Genomic DNA, 22,799 nt, shown 5'->3' with positions numbered 1-22,799 from the left:
ACAAGTATGTGTTTGCTAGCCAAATGAACGAGTGAATTGCCAGGCTGAAAGGTGGTAAGATAGTCACAACTACTAGAATTTTCGGCAAATTGAAAAGGTAATATAGAAAGTGATCTTTTGAACCAAATGGAAGAAAAAAAGCACGGGCGCAGAACTTGCAACATGTAGTGCACTGCCAAACCAATGGTCACTTTTAGACTTCTACGTGAAATAAGCAAAGTACGTGCAGCTAGGATTTATATTCTTTGTCAATACAAACATCGATCATACGGGAATACTTTGAAAGAAATGCACTTCATTAGGTAACACATATTGTCGATGTTAGGAAAGTAGTAATGTGGCTGTTTGGGCTTCTTGGAACAACGCATTCGTGAATTGCCGTGTGGATATACACAAGGACCGAAGAAATAAGAAGACAGACGAGCGCTAACTTCCAAGAGACAGCTTTATTTTTGGTCATCCGTGTTTACATCCGCCACTCATCACAATGTGCATGCGGAATTCACACCCTTAGGAAGGTTAACCCCTTTTCTGACAAGTGCGCCGATGCCTTGCTGATAGAACCAAAGCAAAGTCGCGAACTATTTTCAGTCTCAATTATTCACGTGTTAGTTCATCACCGGTTCTGCTCACAACAGTACATTGAGCAAACAACGGTTCACAAACACAGAAGCTGCAGCGAGAGGCGAGCCAACCATCACGCACGCTTTTCTTCACATTGTTTGAGTGTTCGCTTAGCCGGTCACCGATAAAGCGTCCCGTTAGACCTATCACTGTTTACCACATGAAAGAGGGATATAATAAACCATGCGCCAAATTTTCTTTCATTGTACAGCTTTATAATCCTCTGAAGTTCGGAGAACACGAGTTTACCTTTGGAATGACCGGCAATTTTCTTGACATTAGGCGGCAGCTAATGAATGTGCGGAATGACAGCCACCTTTTTATGCCTGTCAGATGGAGCAACCACATGGCAATCACTCGGCGCACGCAACTTTCTGCGCAGAGATTCCGCAACGGAACACTGTACATGCAAAGGATACCCTCTCTGCTTGTGTGAAATGCTTCAATCGATAAAGAAAACTAGCTTCCATCTAATGCGGACAGCATTTCTTGAGCGCATTGAGAAAACAAAAATTAATTATTCCTTTCTTGACAAGATTGGAATCTGTGGAAGCGTACAAAATAACTGGCTCATTGCTACGAGGTTTGTACCACCAACTCGTATGCTCTCAGTGAAAAACCAGCTCAACGTCAAGGAATTTAGGAGTGCTCGTAGTGGGTAGCTCATACGTCAATTCAAAGGGCTTGCGGCAGTATTTAAATGACACGAAAACATTAGGAGCCTGCGTCTGCATCGAATCTCAAACCTTGTTAAGAAAAATAACATAGTCATCGACATGCGTAAAGATTTTTAACACTCCCATGTTTTCCAAATAACCTGACATTGTTCTGTTGAATTGGACCAGAAACACATCACATAGAATCGTTGTTATATGCACGATACGATGCAAATAAATTTTTTCTGCAGGCCAGGATTTGCATTTCATTGAATACATGTCGACTTCACGTAGAAAGATAGAATTTCTAAAACGTTATCTACAGAAACGCAGAAACAGTTTTGAAACCTCACAGAAGTATTACTGTCACTGCACTCCTCTACAGTCTGTAATTCCGCAACACCAAATGCATTAAAAGTCCTAGACACTGTTCACCTTCCAGGTATCGGCATTGCGACCAGTGCCTCCGCAACAAGTCCAATACAGAGCATGTAGTCGATTAAAATGGTTGGTCTTTTTATCTAGAACGACCGTATTCAAGGCTTAGATATTTTCGTAGAGTGCAGGTAAACATTGAATAGCCTCCTTACTCAATTATAATTGTTATGGCCTCTGCTACAGTCTATCATAACCGACTTACAGCAATAGACCCCTTTTCACTTCGTGTAAGGAGTCTTGGCAAATGGTCCGCTTTTTTACCATTGATCGATAGCCCCCACAAAGCCGTTGCGGCCATGGAATTGGCAGTTGGTAGAATGTGGCACTTCATTTGTAGAAGTGACAAAGCATGCTCCGAAGACACAGATTAGCATGCACTTCCTCGAACTCCAGGCAAAGTACCCGTGTACGGAATATTACACTGACGCATCAAGGTCGCATTACGGCGTGTCTCATGCAGCACTTCCGTCCACCCTTCTCTGAATCAGATGAACCTCATCCGGATATGAGTATCTAACCAGCGTGTCACAGTATGCTGGGTACCTGGTCGGAGAGCTATTGCGGCCAATGTACTGGCAGACAAAACCGCCATATGATTGGTTACAAAAGCCAGCAACTTATATATAGCTGCTCCTGCCATAGAGCTGGAGCCTTTCCTACGGATAAAGCTTAGGAGCTATTGGCAACGCTTATGGCACACTGAAAAGTCCAATAGACTGCATGTTATTAGGTTGCTGTTAGTAACTTGGCCACCCATTTAAAGAATACGATGAACAGTGGCCATCATCTGCCGATTTAGAGTCGGCCACACTTATGATACACACTCGCACTTGTTGACTGTTGATAAGCCACCTATCTGTGTTGGCAAGTGCCTTTAGAAGAGGAGACCAAAACGTTTTCAGCATTTGTGACACCTTTGTGCATACATGAATACAATAGACTGCCTTGTGGCTGGAAGAATTCGCCGGCTTGGTTTCGAAAGATGATGAATAATGTATTGAAGCTACACCTTGGACTCGTTTGCAATGTCTATATTGATATTATAGTCTACTCAGGTCGGAAAAGAAGCACTCTGAACACTTGGCCACTGTTCAGCAAGTGGTTAGTGGTGCAGATCTGAAGATAAACGAAAATAAAAGTGAATTCTTCAAGCCTCGGATAGTTTTTCCTGGAAGGGTGCTTGATGGGGCAACCAAGACCACCAAAGAGCCAGTGCAACGAATCTCGAAGCTTACGAAGCCACATCACTCAGAGTTTTTCTTGGACTTGCAGGCCAGTTCAGAGCATTTATCAAAGAGTTTGCTAAATAGCAAAGTGCTTGACCAAACTGACCAAAAATGGTGTCCCTTTTGTCTGGGCTGAAGAATGTGAGGCAGCCTACCAGGAACTCGTACATCGATTACCATCCGACCCCGTGCTTACGTTACCGGACTTCAGCCTGCCTTTTGAGATGAATACTGACGCATTTAACTGTGGTACTGGGGCAGCCTTATACCAAAGAGACACACGATCTTCTCCGAGTCAGCAGCTACGAGTGATAAGATTCCTATACATTCAGCTCTCGTCAAGTGAATTATACTACGACGTAGAAAGATGCGCTGGCTGTTTTAATGGCGTAGCGCTATTTCCGGTCATATATCGATGGGAGAACGTTTAAATTACATACCGATCATCAAGGCCTGACTTACCTCCTGAGCATGTCGGAACCAAGAGGGAAGCTGTCTCACTGGATAAATGAACTACGACAATATGACTTCGAAGTTTTCCATCGTTGAGGCAGCCACCTGACAGACGCGGATGCACTGTATCGGTTGGCCATTGAGCTCGCACGTGAGAAGTTTAACATGACCACACTTTGGGAAGGATGCGACGACCTGTATTTTGAGAACCGAAAGCTCATGGTGCCCAAGACCCTTGTTTCAAAAATCCTTCACCTGTACCACGACACTCCAGAGTCCGGCGGCCACGATGGCTTCTGGCGCACGTACAACAAGATTTTTCAGAGGTTTAGATGGAAACACATGCATAGAGACATTGAAAACTATGTAAGGTCATACCACTTGTGCCAGATAAACGAACCCAAATACCGACCACGACCAGACGATCTTGTGTTGTTAGAGCACTCGGACAAACCTTTTGAAATCATACATGTAGACTTCGCCGAGCTGAAAAAGGAAAGTCCAGGCGTACCCAAACACAATCATTTCTGGTCGGAATAGATCAATGTACCAGGATGGTGGCGGCGCGGCCCAGCAAAGAAGACGCAAACAGTGTCATAGCCCTTCTTGACAAAAGAATATTCTCCGACTTGAAGGTTGTAATATCGGACAATGGGCCCGCATTATTTAGCAGAAAGGTTCAAGAGGGGCCAACAGCCGTGGCGTCACACTTAGACGTTGTGCGCCCTATCACCCGCAGGCAAAGGGAATGGCGGAGAGGGTGATACGCGATTTGAAGAAATTCATGTCGATGTGTCTAAGTTTTAAGGGCGGCTGGAAATGTTGCCTAGAAGCGGCGGGGGCTCATCATAAGAAGACACATACAAGCAGCCTTGGGTGCAGTCCATTTTGCTGCCTATGGTGAGGTTCCAAAGCTAACTGGCGACAAAGAGCTTGGAATTGCAGACAGGCTAATGCTGACTGAGCGTTGCAAAACGTCCGAGGAGCGACACATGTATAGAAACGCCATGAAGTTTCACTTTGACAAGCGCCGCGAATGCCATATACCAGACGTTGGACTACAAGACTTTGTGCTAGTTCGGAAAGGACTCCCGGCCAGTGAAGCAAAGATTCTTAGACGACCTTTTGAAGTGAAATTATCGGTGCAACAAGGTGTACTCAAGGCTGTAGGGTAGAGGAATAATGGACAGTTAGAGTTTGCGGCCATAAGCAGCGTTCTTCTTTATCACCCAAGGAGGGGTGACGCAGAAAATGGGGGAAGTGTAACCTAGCCGAGGAAGAAGAAGCGAGGAAGGTGCTCCGGAAGACAACGGAGTGTGGGGCTTTCGAGAGAACAGCAATAAATAGTAATGGCCGAGTTGCTGGCCTGGTAACTCGTTATGTTACAATTTTTAAGTGATAATCATATCAAAACATTTATTTTATCTCCAAAGAACACGTCACCTTTAATTTTAGTAATTTAAATACGTATAGCTTTCCCGCACTGATATAGCGACTTATATACGGTCCCTCTACAGCCATGTTTCATGCTGACTTCATGTACCATTGTCAACTCATTGCTCAATCTGGTTGGCGCTCTTTGGCCAGAAGCGGACCTTAGTTGATGAAAACTCATTTACCAATCAATCAAGTGTGGTGTAGCCGTGATGTGCAGTTATAAACATTCGAACGAAGCACCGACTTGTGGCGACGGAGCAGCAATGACGGTGTCGGCACTTCCAAAGGCGCCTATGGTGGTGCGAGGTCTCGAACTGAAAATAACTCCAGAAGATGACGTACTCGACAAATCTTTAAGCAAATCTCTGTTCTATTGAACTTTCGGTACGGCATCAGATGGAGGTAAAAAATCGCCGCGCGAAAGCAAGCAGAGTATGTGCCCATACTCATATAGTGAGACGAAACATTTCGTTTCTTGGGGCCACGCTGGTAAGGATGAAGGCAGCGTGTCACGAAAGGCTGAGTGGCGAGGCGATGCTCTTCCATCTTTATTTCAGCGGCTGTTTCACCAAATTTGCTCATGCGGAATTATTGGTCACGTGACTTGAAGGAACGTCATAGCACTTTAAAACCATAAGTACTAGATAAGCATTATTCGATACCTACGCAATTGCCTAAATAACTTTCTGTGGGCCTAGTTGGCGCATACTTGCCAAATTTTCAAAGTGCGAACAAGAGACACGGCACAAAAGGAAGCGCCTGTCTTGACCTTCCTTTTATGCCGTGTCTCTTGTTTGCGCATTAAAGAATTTGTCGAGCATTGTAATTGTATATATTAAGATAAGAGCAAGAATCTGCTGACATACGATGTGCCATTTCCTCGTTACAGAGCAAAAACCACAAGTAAGGACCTAACTTATTCCTTATGAAGTTGTTGGCGTCTGAGCACTCAGATTCTAAACATTAAGCCGGGGGCGTATCATTGCTTTGACTACAAAAGAACGTGCGTTAGAACATTTTTAGCGCCAGTCAACTGTATTCGTGCATACCATGGTATTTAAATTTTGACGGATGTTATATTAGTACAATTAGCAATATTCTTGTATAACTTATGGCATAGAATAGTCGTAAGTTTTGCCACACGATTGCGCTGTAATATTTCATACGAATATATAATCTATCATGTGTATATACTTTTTATATGAAGTGTATAATGCCTGACATAATGTTAAACACGTTTGCTGTGATGTGCTTTTACAGTACTGCAGAAAACATAACTATAAAACGCGGCATGGGTTCGCCTTATGAAATGCTAAATAAGAAAATAATTCCGCCATTCTAATTGGCATCAAAAAGAATTGTATATAAAAAATAAGAGCAAGGATCTGCTGACATACGATGTGCCATTTCCCCGTTACAGAGCAAAAACCACGAGTAAAGAGTGTAGCCATAATGTTGCCATACTTACTGTAAAAATTAACCTTATTGTGGCAAACCCTGTAAAGGCTCACAAAGACTGACGCAGACATCTGTGTTTATCGTGTTTAAGATTACACAAATAACAGCAAATAAACATGTAACAGCAAAATAACATAGCACCATACGCATTACCTTAATTTGCAAGAGCATGCAACAGCTTCAATGTTCTTTTAGCGAACACTTTAATAGGGTGGATCACATTTTGTAAGAAAGGAACCCACGTGCAAACATGGTGTACTTGGAGCTAGACCTCCAGATTAGAGCACTGCACGGGCTCGGGCTTACCCGAAAGCTCGAGCCCGGCCCGGCCCGTGGGCCGGGCCGGGCTGGGTAGCACAGTTTTTTCACGGGCTCGGGCCGGGCTCGGGCACGGCGTGTGCTTTTTGACTCGGGCCCGGGCCGGGCTTGGGCTTTCTGGTGGTGTGCATGTAACGTGCAGGGAGTTATTCTCGGGTTTCTCAACTCTGAAAAACATTATTTTTCGGTCTCGGGCCGGGTTCAGGCCGGTTTCGAGTCGGGCTCGGGCCGGGCCGGGCCGGGCCCGGGTCTCACCATAAATGTTTTGATCGGGCTCGGGCAGGCTGCCCAACGTAAAAACGGGCCCGGGCCGGGCCCGGGCTGGAAAAGTCGGCCCGTGCAGTGCTCTACTCCAGATATAACTTCTTCATTTCGGTAGTGCTCCAGACAACAGAATTCTGGCAAAATTCATCTCCCAATGAATTTCGACGTTGAAGCAATGCATGTAGACACACAGTATTGCCAAATTATTCGCTTCTATGAAGCCCATGTCAGTTTTCTGCTACCGAAATCTTCGCTCCTCTGTAGCTAAGCGCTCTCTGTTCCCTTCTGTTTCTAATTTGAAGTGTGTTTCTACAAATGTTCCTTTGTGTTTCGTAGGCAATAGCTGAAATAATTATTGTTCGTAGTGCTCAGAATACGTTCTGTTGTGAACCTTAAGGAGCAACGACAAGTCCAACTGGGCTGGTTGATAGATATTCTTAAACAACAGCATTAAACAGTGCGACACAGTACCGACCCAGAGAACCGCAGGAAGAAACGTTGCGCATTGCTTCTGCTGCACTGTCCTGTGGGGCGGAGTTGAAAGCTGTTGTTTAAAAAGACCAGAATTCTCGTTTTTTCTAGTTCACTTATTTTTTCGCGTTGAACGTGTTGCGCTTGTCAAAGGTAATATTTATTGTTGCGATAGCATATTTATGGACACGCCAAGTGCATTTCTGCCATCGCCGTGATGCTCCGTATTAAGGGCTCCGTATGCTGTATGTGCGAGTTAAAGCACGCGAGGTCGCTGACGATTTCGACTCAATCTGACGTACGCAAGAGAGGGAAGCTAACAGGCAACATGCATGAGATATGCATAGATTATTTTTGTGGGTAGAATGGGAGAACTAGCGCCATAGTGATGCGCAGTGCGACTCGTTCGATAAAATGGGAACGTTACGAGAGTGGACCGTTCAACGAGCGCTGCGAAGGCAATATAATTCAATTCAGTCGCCATTTCGTAAACGCTGATAATGAGACTTAAGGGTGATGGTTGAACGCTACAGCTGGGGTCGACACCACGTGGAAGAAGGCTAATTGCGAGGGTGTACCGGCCACAAACGGCCGCTGTTACTATGTTGGCACGACATGTGAGTGGTGAATCGCAAACTTGTGCCGGATATTCAACGTCCCTTGTATTGTAATAGCAATTATATGGTCGCTCCAAGCGCCTTTCCGTTGTCGCAGTCGCCGTGATGTTCCGCACAAAGTCCATGGGCGATAACACCGTCGCCGCGCGCTGTATGCTGTATGTGCGAGTGAAAGCGCGCAGGGGAGCCGGCGATCGCGGCTCAGTTTAGCGTGCAAGAAAGGTCAGGTGAAAGGAAACGCGCCGCCTTCCGTTGCGCGAAACGCCGTCGGGGGATGGGAGTAAGGCAGTGGGCGGCGGCTTTGTTTTCCGACAGCAACTGCGTATTTCGCGACCGCGCGCATGAGGAACCGACGACCGCGGCTCAATCTCGCGCGCACAGGTAGGGAAGCGGGTAGGCGGTGCGGAGGGAGGGGCGGCATTCTACTCCGGCACCAACTGTGCACTTTGCGCGGCCGCACGCAATCGCGCGCGTCTTATCTCGAAGGCGATCTGCAGGCGGCTGAAACCTTTGTGAGTTCGGTGTTCTCGTCACTCAGTTTGCGTTGAAGCAATGGGGCTCCTGCGTTGCCCAGGGGGCGCTGCGAAAATGGTGCTAAAAAGCGCCCTCAATCCGAAACTGCGTACTACCAAACTCGGTCGTCTACTTCGGAAAGCACGTTTACAAAAATGTCACAATTTCGCCCTAAGGGCGACGCAATGAATGTGATAGCAACACAGCAATGCCACACGAAGTAAGGAGAGCGGCTTTGGTAGCAATATGAATTGTAGTAAACATGAGCTGATTAAGTAAGCAGGTGTGCTGCGCCGTAAGCAGACCGACATGAAGAGAGACTCGATGACCACGAGAAGGCGCCTGTGAAACGGTGGTGTTCATGAGAAGCGCTTCCCGTGGGCAGCGCGTGCGAAGGGACACACCTGTAGCGCTGCACTGCCGATCCGGGCAGCATTGCATGTGTAGCGTGCGTTGGAAAATGTGGCCCGACTATTACTAACTGAATGAACAAGCGTGGTGTGAGCGCGCAGAAACAAACATGAATAGATCACACTGAATGACTGCAGACAACGACTGTCAAAACGCTGGCAGCAAGCAGCGGGCGAAGGTACGTGCGGTCTATCGCTTCAACGGAAACTGAGCGGCGAATGCACGGCGCATAAAGGTCAGAGCCGTGTGGACATAAGCGACGGTGCGAACGAGCGACGAGTGCGGTTGCTGGCAGAGGAAAAGTGCGCCCCCCCCCCCCCCCCCCCTCAGCTCCCTCCGGCGCTGGCTTCCCGCTTCCTTGCTTGCGCGTGGGAGATTGATTGCGTTCGCTCTCCGTGATAGCGCGCGTCCCCGCACGCTTCCGCTCGGGCATACGGCGCGCGGCGAGGATTTTATCTATAGGGAACCTGACGGCGACGACGACGTCGACGACGACGGCAGAAATCCGGTTGAAGTGTTGTCCATATAATTGCTATCGCAATAAAATGGACCCACCACTTTCGGTTGTGTTGTACCACGGCTTGCAGCGAATATCGGGCGCCGAAGATTTTTTCAGGGGTGGCACGCTACGTAAAGGCGAGAAATTATGCAATGCCGTTACGCGTACGCCGTTAAAGAAATAAGCGGCAAAGTTTTAGCGCGGTGTCAAGCGCAAATGAGGCGAGTCGCGTACGAAGTTGAACTTCAGGTAAGGTTTGCACGCTGCTATATTCAGGCGCACAAACGCGAGGAAATGCTTGCCTATAAATCAAGTCACAGCAGCGATAAGCAGACATCACGTGTACGGAATAGTTCGAGCGCACCAGGGTACGCGCCGCGACGGCAGCGGTCTTTCAGCATGCCGAGAAACGGCGGGACTCCGGTAATCTTTGCTGACTGCATGCGGCTAGACAAGTAGTTATGCCTGCGCTGTAGTAGCGGCCTTTAGCAACTGTTAAATACCTGATGCGATGCATATGAGCTCGCCGTAACGTACGTACGTGCGAATCGCGCGCTGCAGCGCGAGCTGGTGCGCTGCTCGCTTGATGTAGCTCTAACTGACAGCACTCGAAAATCGGTATGCAGTAATAAATACTGCCTTGGTGCGCTGCGTTAATGTATTGGCTTGAGGGCAAAGATGATCACATTTAACTCTCGAATCTGTGTTGCTCGTAGTGGGGTAGTGAAATTATCCAGCGCGCCCGACGCTCCGCTGCGGGAGGCCTTGAAGGAAAACGGTAGAATCTTAGTGTAAAAGTACTGAAAGTTGGGCGAGTTGGGAACTATTCATCTTGAAACTGCAGCGCGCACACAAGAAACGAGGACTGATGTTGGGAATCTGATGTTGGGATTCACGCCTTCTTGTTCCTGGCAGCCCACGATGCAGCAGTAACGACGGTGACGCTTTTTGGAGGCTGAGCTAGGTCTCTCCGGATCGGTGCTGCCGATGTCTTTTGCTTCTAGCATTACGTCCCACGGCACACGCAGAGTCCGTTTTCGTGAAACTATAGGCTGCGGCCAGCTCGCAGTGTGGTCGGAGTGGTCTGTGAGAAGTGACGAGCCTCTTCCCACTCAAAACAGGGCAGAAAAAAGTGCGAATCGAAAAGTGCGAACTCGGGCTCGAAACGTCCTTCGCCACAGCCACGGCTCAGTACTACCCAAGCTGGTACTACACAGATGACGTTTTTCGCCGCCACCAGGCGCCGCTACTATACCTCAAACTCCAGCGCAAGACGCCCATAGACAGCACGAAGGTCACTTCGATCGCTGCTGCTGCCGCACTTCCTCGCACCAGCGCTTTCACAACGAGTGTTCTCGGTTATCGAGTGTCATGTGCTCGTGTTTGCCTGTTGCGTGCTGACACCATGCTTGTTAATTTAATTAGTAAGCGAATATGTTCAAGTTTACACGGCCTACAAAACTACTATCCTTACTTCGTATCATCATCATCATCAGCCTACATTTTATGTCCACTGGAGGACGAAGGCCTCTCCCTGCGATCTCCAATTACCCCTGTCTTGCGCTAGCGTATTCCAACTTGCGCCTGCAAATGTCCTAACTTCATCATCCCATCTGGTTTTCTGCCGACCTCGACTGCGCTTCCCTTCTCTTGGTATCCATTCTGTAACCCTAATGGTCCACCGGTTATCCATCCTACGCATTACATTGCCTGCCCAGCTCCATTTCTTCCGCTTAATGTCAACTAGAACATCGGCTATCCCCGTTTGTGCTCTGATCCACACCGCTCTCTTCCTGTCTGTTAACGTTAGTCCTAAGATTTTTCGTTCCATCGCTCTTTGTGCGGTCCTTAACTTGTTCTCGAGCTTCTTTGTTAACCTCCAAGGTTCTGCCCCATATGTTAGCACCGGTAGAATGCAATGATTGTACACTTTTCTTTTCAACGACAGTGGTAAGCTCCCAGTCCGGATTTGGTAATGCCTGCCGTATGCACTCCAATTCAATTTTATCCTTCTGTAAATTTCCTTCTCGTGATCAGGGTCCCCTGTGAGTAATTGACCTAGATAAACGTACTCCTTTACAGACTCTAGAGGCTGACTGGCGATCCTGAATTCTTGCTTCCTTGCCAGGCTATTGAACATTATCTTTGTCTTCTGCATATTCATCTTCAACCCACTTCTTACACTTTCTCGAGTAAGGCCTTCAATCATTTGCTGTAATTCGTCTCCATTGTTGCTGAATAGGACAATGTCATCTGCAAACCGAAGGTTGCTGAGATATTCGCCGTTGATCCTCACTCCTAAGCCTTCCCAGTCTAAGAGCTTGAATACTTCTTCTAAGCATGCATTGCTCATTGGAGAGATTGTGTCTCCTTGCCTGACCCCTTTCTTGATAGGTAACTTTCTACTTTTCTTGTGGAGAACCAAGGTAGCTGTGGAATCCTTGTAGATGTTTGCTAAGATATTCACGTATGCCTCCAGTACTCCTTGATAACGCAATGCCTCTATGACTGCTGGTATCTCTACTGAATCAAATGCCTTTTCATAATCTATGAAAGCCATGTAGAGAGGTTGATTGTACTCCGCAGATTTCTCGATTACCTGATTTATGACATGGATATGATCCATCGTAGAATATCCCTTCCTGAAGCCAGCCTGTGCTCTTGGTTGACTGAAGTCAAGTGTTGCTGATTCTATTGGAAATTATCTTGGTGAATATTTTAAACAATACTGAAAGCAAGCTAATGGGTCTATAATTCTTCAGTTCTTTAACGTCTCCCTTCTTATGGATTAGTATAATGTTGGCGTTCTTCCAGCTCTCTGGCACATATGAAGTTGTGAGGCATTGCGTATAAAGGGCCGCAAGCTTTTCAAGCATGATATCTCCTCCATCTTTGATTAAACCTACTGTTATTCGATCTCTTCCAGCAGCTTTCCCCTGGTCATGTCTTTCAAGGCCCTTCTAACTTCAGCGCTAGTTATAGAAGGAGCCTCTCTATCCGGTTCATCACTATTTTGAATGAAAGTAGCTTGGCTGTTTTGCGCACTGTACAGGTCAGTATAGAATTATTCCGCTGCTTTTACTATGTCATCGAAATTGCTGATGATATAACCATGCTTATCTTTCAGTGCATACATCTTGCCTTGTCCTATGCCAAGCTTTCTTCTTACTGATTTAATGCTGCGTCCATATTTTACGGCTTCCTCAATATTTCCCACGTTACAATTTCGAATATCCCTTACTTTTTTCTTGTTCATTAGTTTTGACAGTTCAGCGAATTCTATCTGATCTCTTGAGTTGGACATTTTAATCTTCTGTCGTTTCTTTATTAGGTCCTTTGTTTCTTGGGAGAGCTTACCTACTGGTTGCCTTGGTGCCCTACCTCCCACTTCAATTGCTGCTTCTGAGACAAACCTAGTTACGGTTTCATTCATTACCTCTCTGTTGTCTTTATCTTCCTTTTCTAAAGCTGCATATTTGTTTGCAAGCACCAGCCTGAATTCGTCTGCTTTTACCCTTACTACCTCTAGGTGGGCCTGTTTCCTCGTGACTAATTTCTCTCTCTCTCTTCAAATTGAGAGAAATCATAGACCTCAATAACCTATGGTCACTGCACTTAACCTTACATAACACTTCTACATCCTGCACTATGCTTGAATCGGCAGAGAGTATGAAATCTATTTCATTCCTTGTTTCTCCATTAGGGCTTTTCCAGGTCCACTTCCTGTTGCTGCGCTTCCTGAAGAAGGTATTCATTATTTGGAGCCTATTCCTTTCCGCGAATTCTACTAACATCTCTCCTCTTGCATTCCTAGAATCGATGCCGTAGTTGCCAATTGCTTGCTCACCAACCTGTTTTTTCCCCACTTTTGCATTGAAGTAGCCCATGACTAAAGTATACTGAGTTTGCACCTTTCTCATTGCAAGTTCAACATCTTCATAAAACTGTTCTATTTCTTCATCATCGTGACTAGAGGTTGGGGCATAGGCTTGTACTACCTTCATTTTGTACCTCCTACTCAGCTTTATTACGACGACTACTACCATCTCATTAATGCTGTAGAATTCATCAATGTTGCCGGCTATGTTGTTATGCCCTAGAGATCCTACCCCGGATTCTTTCTTATCTGGGAGACCTCTCTACCAGAGGACGTGGCCATTAGTCAGCACTGTGTAAGCCTCACCAGTTCTAACCTCACTAAGGCCAATAATATCCCAGGAAATGCCTGATAATTCTTGAAATAGTGCTGCTAAGCTAGCCTCACTCGAGAGGGTGCGCGTGTTGAACGTGGCCAGGTTCAGTTTCCATTGGTGGCCTGTCCGGACCCAGGGATTCTTAGCACCCTCTGCCGCGTAGCAGGTCTGACCGCCGCCTTGGTCAGGTGCTCCGCAGCCACTGGGAACTGAGGGCCATGGGTTAATTGTCGGAGTCATGAGGGAGGTAGTGGCCGAATACTGCACCAGGGAGGCCAATTCCTGTTCTGGTGAGGGAGTGACTTTGATGAAGCTTAGTGGGCCTTCCTAGTTTGGTTGCACCTGAACTAATATAGCCCCACTAGCTCTCGGCGATATATATATATATATATATATATATTTTTTTTTCTTGCCGGTGTCAGGCACCACTCCATGCCTGAAAATGTGGTGGACTGGAGTAGGATTCGAACTTACGACCGTCAGATTTGAAGCCGGGTATTCTACCTCTGCTCCACGCCAGCACCTATACTTCGTATAGCTGTCTACTAATTTGCTATCGCAATCGATGCTTCGCCTTTTGGGCGGAACTGCGGCTTTTTTGTACAAATAATCACATATCAATGTTTCAAAACTAGGCCACACATTGCTCTTGGCTTTTATTTGTGTGATAAAATGTACAGCCGCTGTCACACTTTGCCTGAATACTCCTGAAGCACCTTCTTGATTCCACTGCGGAGGTTGCAAGGGATTTCTGAATGGGTTGCCTTAAATTTCCTAGCCTAAGGCATATATTTAGCAAAATACGTAATATTTACTAGCAAATGATTATTGTTCTTAAACTTGGCCACAGATTGTTCTTGGATTTTATTTGTCAGATAAAATGTGCAGCCGCTGTCAAACTTTGCCCGAACACTCCTGAAGTGCCTTCTTGATTCCACTGAGGAGGCTACTAGTGATTTTTGGATGGGTTGCCTTAAATTTCCTAGCCTAAGGCATATGTTTTCCAAAATACGTAATATTTATTAGCAAATGATTCAGCCATTCTTGATTATCTAAAATCTAGCTATTATTAGTTTGACAAAAATGATAATGTAGACAACCTTTAGGCAAATTGAAGGATAATAAGTTTTTGTGAAAATCAATTTGTTCCTTTAAAAATTAACGGAAAAATTGGCAAAACCAAGAATAGGCACACATCGACAGGGGCGTGGTAACAAAAAGGATAATTACAGTTAAACGAACGTCATGAAAAAGACATTAGGGAAAGCAAAGGTTCCTTTCTTCTACCTAACACTGTCACCGTTCATGAATAACAATAGGGAACACCCCACAATATCACAGATTAATGTATCAAATAGAACGATGAGTGAGCCTACGTCAAAAGCGAAATGATTAAACTATTGTTTTCAGAGGGTGCTCACGAGGACGGTATCGTTCGCTTCCTTTCCAACATGCCATTTCAAAGACCCAATGCAGGAAATCATTGTTAGCAAAGACGGCATTTTAGGCCTACTGCCCAAACTTGATATAAAAAAATGTCGCAGTTTCGCCCGAAAGGCGAAGCATTGATTGCGATAGCAAATTCGTAGACAGCTATATCATGTATGGATATTATATTTATACACCGTAGAAAATTCCAAACATTCGCTTACTAGCTAAATTAACATGCACCGTGTCACGCTCGCACAGGTAAACATGAACAGATCTCGTTCGATGACCGCGGGAACTAGCTGTCAGAAAGCGCGGCATCATCAGCGAGCGAATTGACGTTCCTGCTGTGTCGCTTCTACACGAATTAAGCGTCAAAAGCACAGCGCATACGAAGCTACGAGCACTGGGCGTACTTTGCCCCCATCGCGCATCGCTTTGAAGATAAGGCCCACGTGGGCGTGCACTTGGTCGAACGTCGCACATCGCTGTCAATATACGGCACCCGCGCGGCCGTGCCGTAAGCAGCAGCCAGCAGCAGCCGCGGGAGTAGAAACCCCCCCCCCCCTCCCTCGCCTCAGTTCCTCGTGCGCCACGAAAGACGGCGCGCTTACGCCCCGCCATCCTCCCTCGCGTGCGCGAGAATGAGCCGCGATCGTCGGCTCAATCTCCAAAGCCTTTCATGTTGTTCATGTCGTTGATTTAATTACAAAACTTCATGCTTACGGTATATAAATTGTCGCGTTGCACGGCGCAGCCGAAGGAAGAAGAAGGGTGCGCGAGGAGCTGGCCGCTGCCTGTTGGGCTTCGATGACCGTCCTGTCCCTTGCGCTACGCTAACGATCCATCATTGTTGTAAATAAATCCATCCCATCCGTTACAATTTGGTGGAATTGCTGGGTACCTGACACTGGACGACCGAGGTCTACTACCCCTTCGACGCAGCAAGCGGTTGGCCGGGCTACCACCGGGAGACGTCGACATGAGCGATTCAGACGGAGGCGACGTTCGCGAGGAAATCGCGGCAGAAAACATTCACCCGAGGCAAGCTGGTTACTGGACACCTCATCGAGAAGCACGCACATTCTCAGGCAAAGCGAATGAGGACGTCGAGGACTGGTTGAGACACTACGAGAGGGTGAGCCGCCACAATGAATGGAGCGCGGCTGCGCAGCTCTCTAACGTTGTCTTTTTCCTTGCGGGAACTGCCCTCATGTGGCTCGACAGTAATGAGGGCTCGCTCACAACTTGGGACAGCTTCGTCGAAGAGATAAAGAAATGCTTTGGCGATTCACTTTCGAGAAAGAAAAAGGCTGAGCAGACACTTTCACGACGAGCGCAGTTACCGGGAGAGACGTGTACCACCTATATCGAAGAAATCCTGAAGCTTTGCGGAATTGTGAACGCAAACATGGCGGACGAGGACAAGGTCGGACACCTACTCAAGGGAATTGTCGAAGATCTATAGAATTTTTTTATCTGTAAGGAAGACCTCACTACCCCGTCCGACTTAAGGCGTCACTGTCGTACGTTCGAGGCTCTGAAGACACGCCGCATTCTCCCGAAGTTTGGTCGGCTGGACAACGTGACCAACATAGCAAGTGTGGACGTATCTGCCTCTAACGACCTGGCTGCTTTGGTACGGCAAGTTATTAGAGATGAACTGGCTCATTTTCAAGGCCCAGATGCCAACCGCGTGTGCCACCAATGCTCCGTTGATGAGCGCTACTTGGAGGCGCCGGCGGCCTGGCCGCGACATGCCTGCGGTGACTGCCCCGTTTCCGACAACGCCCATGCCCAGAGCATCATTATCCAGCCACAAGCAACGAGTTTTAAACGGCGACATGACAGAGAGCCTCGACGTGGGTCGTCTCCCGTCTACAATACGCCTTGGAGGTTTGTACCTAACATCGATGAAAATCGCAGCCCACCTGTGTGCTACAGCTGCGGGGCTGAGGAACACATCGCAAGGTATTGCCGCCGTCGCCCACAGCGTGCTCCGAGAGATCGCGCGTATGCGCCTCGCATGCAAGAAGCTACATCCTCACAACCATTTGTCCCTTTCCGCCAGCCACATCGAGACTACACGTACATGCCAAGGAATGACTCCCCCGTGTCCGACCGCAGCCTGACTCCACCGCCGACTCGGACACGGCGATCGCCATCTCCACGTCGCCGCTCGCCTACGCCGCCCCAGCTGGGTAACTAGCTAGTGCGACCGATGGAGGTGAGGTCGCGGGACGGTCACTTTTTTAAATGCCTCCGTCTGTCGTCATGGTGAAGAACAAATGGTGTGCTTGTGTCGATGGTGTTAATACTGTGGCTTTAGTAGATACTGGTGCTTCTGTGTCTGTGATGTGTCTTGCGTTGAAGAATCGCCTTGGACCGAAAGTGATGGTTGCTTGGGATGCAAATACCACATTTCGCGGAGTTGGCGGTGAACTGTTACGTCCTGTGGGAGTATGTTAAGTTGTGATATCCGTTGGTGGAATGGCATTTAGAACGCAATTTATTGTACTAGCACGCGCCACGCATGACATAATTCTTGGTATTGACTTTTTACGGGAGTGTGGAGCAACATTAGACTGCAGGGCTGGTGAAAGTTCACTAAGCAGCGATACCAGACCACCCGCGCTAGACGACATTCCATCCCATCTTGAAGAAGTATTTTCCACGTCCACTGATGTACTTTTGCCTGCGCAGACGGCAATGTTCATCCCTGTGACCTCGTTGCGCGTCCGTACTGGTTCCTGCTGTGGATTAATTCAAGCTAATACGTGAAAACTCTAAAGAATGTACTTGTCCCTCGGTCACTGATCGAAGTCAGAGAAGGTTGTGCTCACGTTTGGACGGTGAATGTGTCCTCCGAGTCAGTTGTTTTGCCTGCCGGACTGAAGGTCGCACGCTTTGAAGAAGATAGTGTTGCGAGCATTCGTGCGGTTGCTATTTCTATGGACGCAAGCTCGCCACTCAGTGAACACTCTTCAAAATGTAGGAGCATGATTAATAAATCGCTCCCCTCTTCCCACCAACACGCGATCCAAGAGCTCCTTGCCCGCTATGCGTCAGTGTTTGACTTTGCTCAAGAGCATCTGCAGTCACCGCCGCACTCCCGCGTACACCACCGCATCAATACTGGAACAGCGTCGCCAATACGACAGAAACCATACCGCGTCTCTCCTGCCGAGCGCAAAGTGATCGCCGAGCAAGTTACAGACATGCTACAGAAAGGCGTGATACAGGAGTCCAATAGTCCCTCGGCGGCTCCGGGTCATATTGGTCATGAAGAAAGACAATTCGTGGCGATTCTGCGTAGACAACAGACGCCTAAACGCACTAACGAAGAAGGATGTGTATCCTCTGTCACGTGTAGATGACGCCATTGACTATTTACATTCTGCCTCGTACTTCTCCTCTGTCGATCTGCGCTCAGGCTACTGGCAAATACCGATGCACCCGCCAGACAAGGAGAAGACTGTCTTCGTAACGCCTGACCGACTCTTCGAGTTTAACGTAATGTCTTTCGGTTTGTGTAATGCCCCGGCGACATTCGAGCGATTCCTGGACACCATCCTGCGGAGACTTCGATGGGAAATCTGTATGTGTTACCTGGACGACGTTGGAAAGAATGCGAACCGAGGTGCTCGATTTTATTAGTCATAACCACAGAAAGCCAACAGACAACGAAGCCAAGGAAAGCATCGGGGAAATTAAGTGTAGTTGAAATTCGAATGTAGAAAATAACGAAGAAAAGGGGAAATGAAAGTGGACGAAAAGATAACTTGTCGCCGGAGGGAGCCGAACCCGCAACCTCCGCAATACGCGTGCGTTGCACTACCAATTGTGCTACAGCGACGGCCATTAATTCGTTCACTTACCTGGGTATTTATATTTACTATATCTAGCCGTAGGAGTGTTAGCCAGCGCCACTCAGAACCATGGTGGGCGTATGTCGAACATCCTTTTTAGCCCTATGGCGCCACGATACACGTGATCTTGGGAGAGCAGGCACGTGGCTAATAAACCCTCGCATGCTACCTAATGACATCACGGCTGCCAGATTCGAGACCCTCGTAATGAAATACGAAAGAAGAATGGGAACCGAGGGGCTCGATTTTATTAGTCATAACCACAGAAAGCCAACAGACAACGAAGCCAAGGAAAGCATCGGGGAAATTAAGTGTAGTTGAAATTGGAATGTAGAAAATAATGAAGAAAAGAAAAATGAAGTGAACGAAAAGATAACTCTCATAACTGTTATTTCCAGCCTCAGAATATTCAAGGCTGACGAGCATTAGCCATTTAAATATGAAAGCTAAGCTAAAACCACTCGCCCATCGTAGAGTTCTATCAAGGTTAACATGTATCTATGGGCTCTATTATGGCCACTTCCAAATAATTAACTCTCTTTAGCTACACCACCTTATAATTCACTCACTACGCACGGGTCACAGTAAAATGGTCAAACAGGGCATAAGTCACATTAACTCTCATAAACAAATAGGAAGGGAAACAGAGGGGCTCGATTTTATTAATCATAACCACACAAAGCCAGCAGACAATGAAGCCAACGAAAGCATCGGGGAAATGAGGTGTTGTTGAAATTGGAATGTAGAAAATAATTAAGAAAAGACAAATGAAAGTGGACGAAAAGATAACTCTCATATGTGTTATTTCCAGCCTCAGAATATTCAAGGGTGACAAGCATTAGCCATTTAAATATGAAAACTAAGCTAAAACCACTCGCGCATAGTAGAGTTCTATGAAGGTTAGCATTTATTTATGCGCTCTTATATGGCCACTTAAAAATAATTAACTCTCTTTAGCTACACCACCTTATAATTCACTCACTACGCACGGGTCACAGCAAAATGGTCAAACAAGGCATAAGTCACATTAACTCTCATAAACAAAAGAGGAAGGGAAAAAGAGGGGCTCAATTTTGTAATCATAACCACATAAAGCCAACAGACAATGAAGCCAACGAAAGCATCGGGGAAATTAGGTGTGGTTGAAATTGGAATGTAGAAAATAATGAAGAAAAGACAAATGAAAGTGGACGAAAAGATAACTCTCATAAGTGTTATTTCCAGCCTCAGTACCCTTCTTCTTCTTTCTGGGGTTTTACGTGCCAAAACCAGTTCTAATTATGAGGCACGCCATATTAGAGTGCTCCGGATTAATTTTGACCATCTGGGGTTCTTTAACGGGCACTACAACGGAAGCTCACGGGCGTTTTTGCATTTCGCCTCCATCGAAATGCGGCCGCCGCGGCAGGCATTCGATCGATCCCGCGATCTCGTGCTCAGCAGCGCAACGCCTTAGCTGACTGAGCCACCGCGGTGGGTAGCCTCAGTAGTCTATTGGAACAAGCTGCCAGAGTAGCGGTCGCCTCTTCTTCGGTTGAATATTTTAATAATGCTATTGCAGACAGCAACATCGGTATGTAACATGCTCATAACAGTCAATCCCTAAACAGAGTTAACCAATGTAAATATTTGGGAGTTCTTTGCTCGTATGATATGTCTTGGTCACCGCATATTGAACTAACATGCAAAAAAGCCCTTCAACGCCTTGGTTATTTGCAGCGCACGCTCCGTTCCGCACCAAAACACACTAGGCTGATAACCTATATAACACTAATACGTCCGATATTGGAGTATGCCTCTATCACATGGAATCCCCATCATAAAAAAGACATCAAGACTTTAGGGTCAGTACAGAAAAAAGCTGTTAGGTTCATCTGTCGTCGTTATGATAGATATTTCTCACCCTCTTCCAACCTTTCTGACCTGAATATAATCACACTCCAGAAACGTCGCCACTGTCATTGTTTAAAGTTTTTCCACAGTTGTGTAAATTCACCACATTGTTCTTCCCAAGATTACATTTCATTTTCAGCCCCCTCGAATACTCGACAATGTCATACTGTTAATATTGTTCCGTGCAGTTCTCGTTCAGACGTGTTTTCGTACAGTTTTTTCCCTCACACGATTCAGTGCTGGAATGCTTTGCCTGGAAATGTACGCGAGTGCCCTTTAGATGAATTTCTCACCGCTATTTCAAAGTTGTTTCCCTCACACGATTCAGTGCTGGAATGCTTTGCCTGGAAATGTACGCGAGTGCCCTTTAGATGAATTTCTCACCGCTATTTCAAAGTTGTTTCCCTCACACGATTCAGTGCTAGAATGCTTTGCCTGGAAATGTACGCGAGTGCCCTTTAGATGAATTTCTCACCGCTATTTCAAAGTTGTTTCCCTCACACGATTCAGTGCTGGAATGCTTTGCCTGGAAATGTACGCGAGTGCCCTTTAGATGAATTTCTCACCGCTATTTCAAAGTTGTTTCCCTCACACGATTCAGTGCTAGAATGCTTTGCCTGGAAATGTACGCGAGTGTCCTTTAGATGAATTTCTCACTGCTATTTCAAAGTTGTAACGTATATGTATAATTCATTATTCTTTTCCTACTCCAGCTATAGCCAAAGTTTGGCTGCAGTATGTATAAATAAAAAAATAAAAATAAAAGATTGAATTACTGCAAATTGGACGATTGCCCCTTCACAAAAGAATAAAATGTTCTAGGACACTGGACCAGACGGCTTTCGGCAATCAATGCCTTAAAAGTCTTGCCGAAGCTCTTAAGTGCTTGTGAATTGTGCGACCGACTTTGAACGTTGTAGCACGTGGCATCGCGTTTTTGTGTGAATATTTTCCACTTTAATTTTATTATTTGTTTCTTGTATTATCTTCTATTCCCTTTACCGCTTTTCCTCAGCACAGGGTAGCCAGCCGGTACTTACACTAGCTAACCTCCTTGTCTTTCCTTTCCTTTCTGTGTCTCTTCCTTGCATCACTGTACAATACGCAATTTTTATTTCTTTTTTATACTAATTCAAATCTAATTATTCACGATTTTGCTACCTTGTACGCTTAACATGCTGTTAAATGTATTTTATGTATTCTTGTTCTTAACGCCGGCTTGGACCCAACCACAGCCTGCCGTATATAGAAAGGACCCGTCACGGTTGCTTAGTGGTTATGGTGTTGGGCTGCTAAGCACGAGGTCGCGGCATCAAATCCCAGCCACGGCGGCCGCATGTTGATGGGGAAGAAATGCAGAAAACACCCATGTACTTAGATTTGCGTGCACGTTAAGGAACCCCAAGTGGTCCAAATTAATCCGGAGTCAGTAATAATCATAATCAGATGCTGGTATCGGGACGTAAAACCCCACAATCTAATTAGCATGTATAAAAAAAGAAAACGTTTCTGTCCATGGACCTTTAGAAGTGTGTCTTCTGGGTTCTTATTAAGTACATCGTACATAACTAAATGTACGATGCTTGTTTGCTCATTTGGTTGCACGCTGTTTGTGCGCAGCTGCCTCTGGATTTTCTCTATTAGAGCCATCCTGGAGCTTCCTGTACATCACTAAAGACTGTTACGTTGTTGAATTATCAGACGGTTTTATTGGTAAGTAGAGAAGGCATGGGTCAAATTCTTAATTTTCTGTTCACTGTAAGTCCTCATGCAACGTAAGGATCATGTGACCTGCCAAATTATCACTAAGTACGCGCCTTAGCAGCAAAGATGGTCGCGTGCGGCGCTTTTAGGCTTTTGAAGTGACGCTTCGGATTTCGCACATGGAACAGACACTCGATGATCTGCATATGTGTCAGCTCCAAATCTTTCAGCTGTGTTCTTTTGTTTTACGAGCACACTACGTTATGTGGAAACGTGCATGTAGGTGCATTGTTAAGGAGATCACATAGTGGCTGAGCATAGCGCATT

General features: G+C 46.4%; 1 long non-coding RNA gene across 1 annotated transcript in view; it reads left to right on the top strand.

The window, feature by feature from the left end:
* The window catches only part of LOC119450886 (uncharacterized), a 30,355-nt gene extending 7,874 nt beyond the window's left edge, over nucleotides 1-22,481 (top strand). Inside the window, exon 3 of the long non-coding RNA XR_005191548.2 lies at nucleotides 22,389-22,481. This is a non-coding gene — a long non-coding RNA (uncharacterized LOC119450886). The remainder of the gene's footprint in view (nucleotides 1-22,388) is intronic.
* The last annotated feature ends 318 nt before the right edge of the window (nucleotides 22,482-22,799 follow it).

This window comes from Dermacentor silvarum, chromosome 4 (genome assembly GCF_013339745.2).
Source record: "Dermacentor silvarum isolate Dsil-2018 chromosome 4, BIME_Dsil_1.4, whole genome shotgun sequence".
NCBI classification, from domain to species: domain Eukaryota; kingdom Metazoa; phylum Arthropoda; class Arachnida; order Ixodida; family Ixodidae; genus Dermacentor; species Dermacentor silvarum.
Note: the sequence above shows the minus strand (reverse complement) of the source record. Positions and strands in the feature narration are given on the sequence as shown.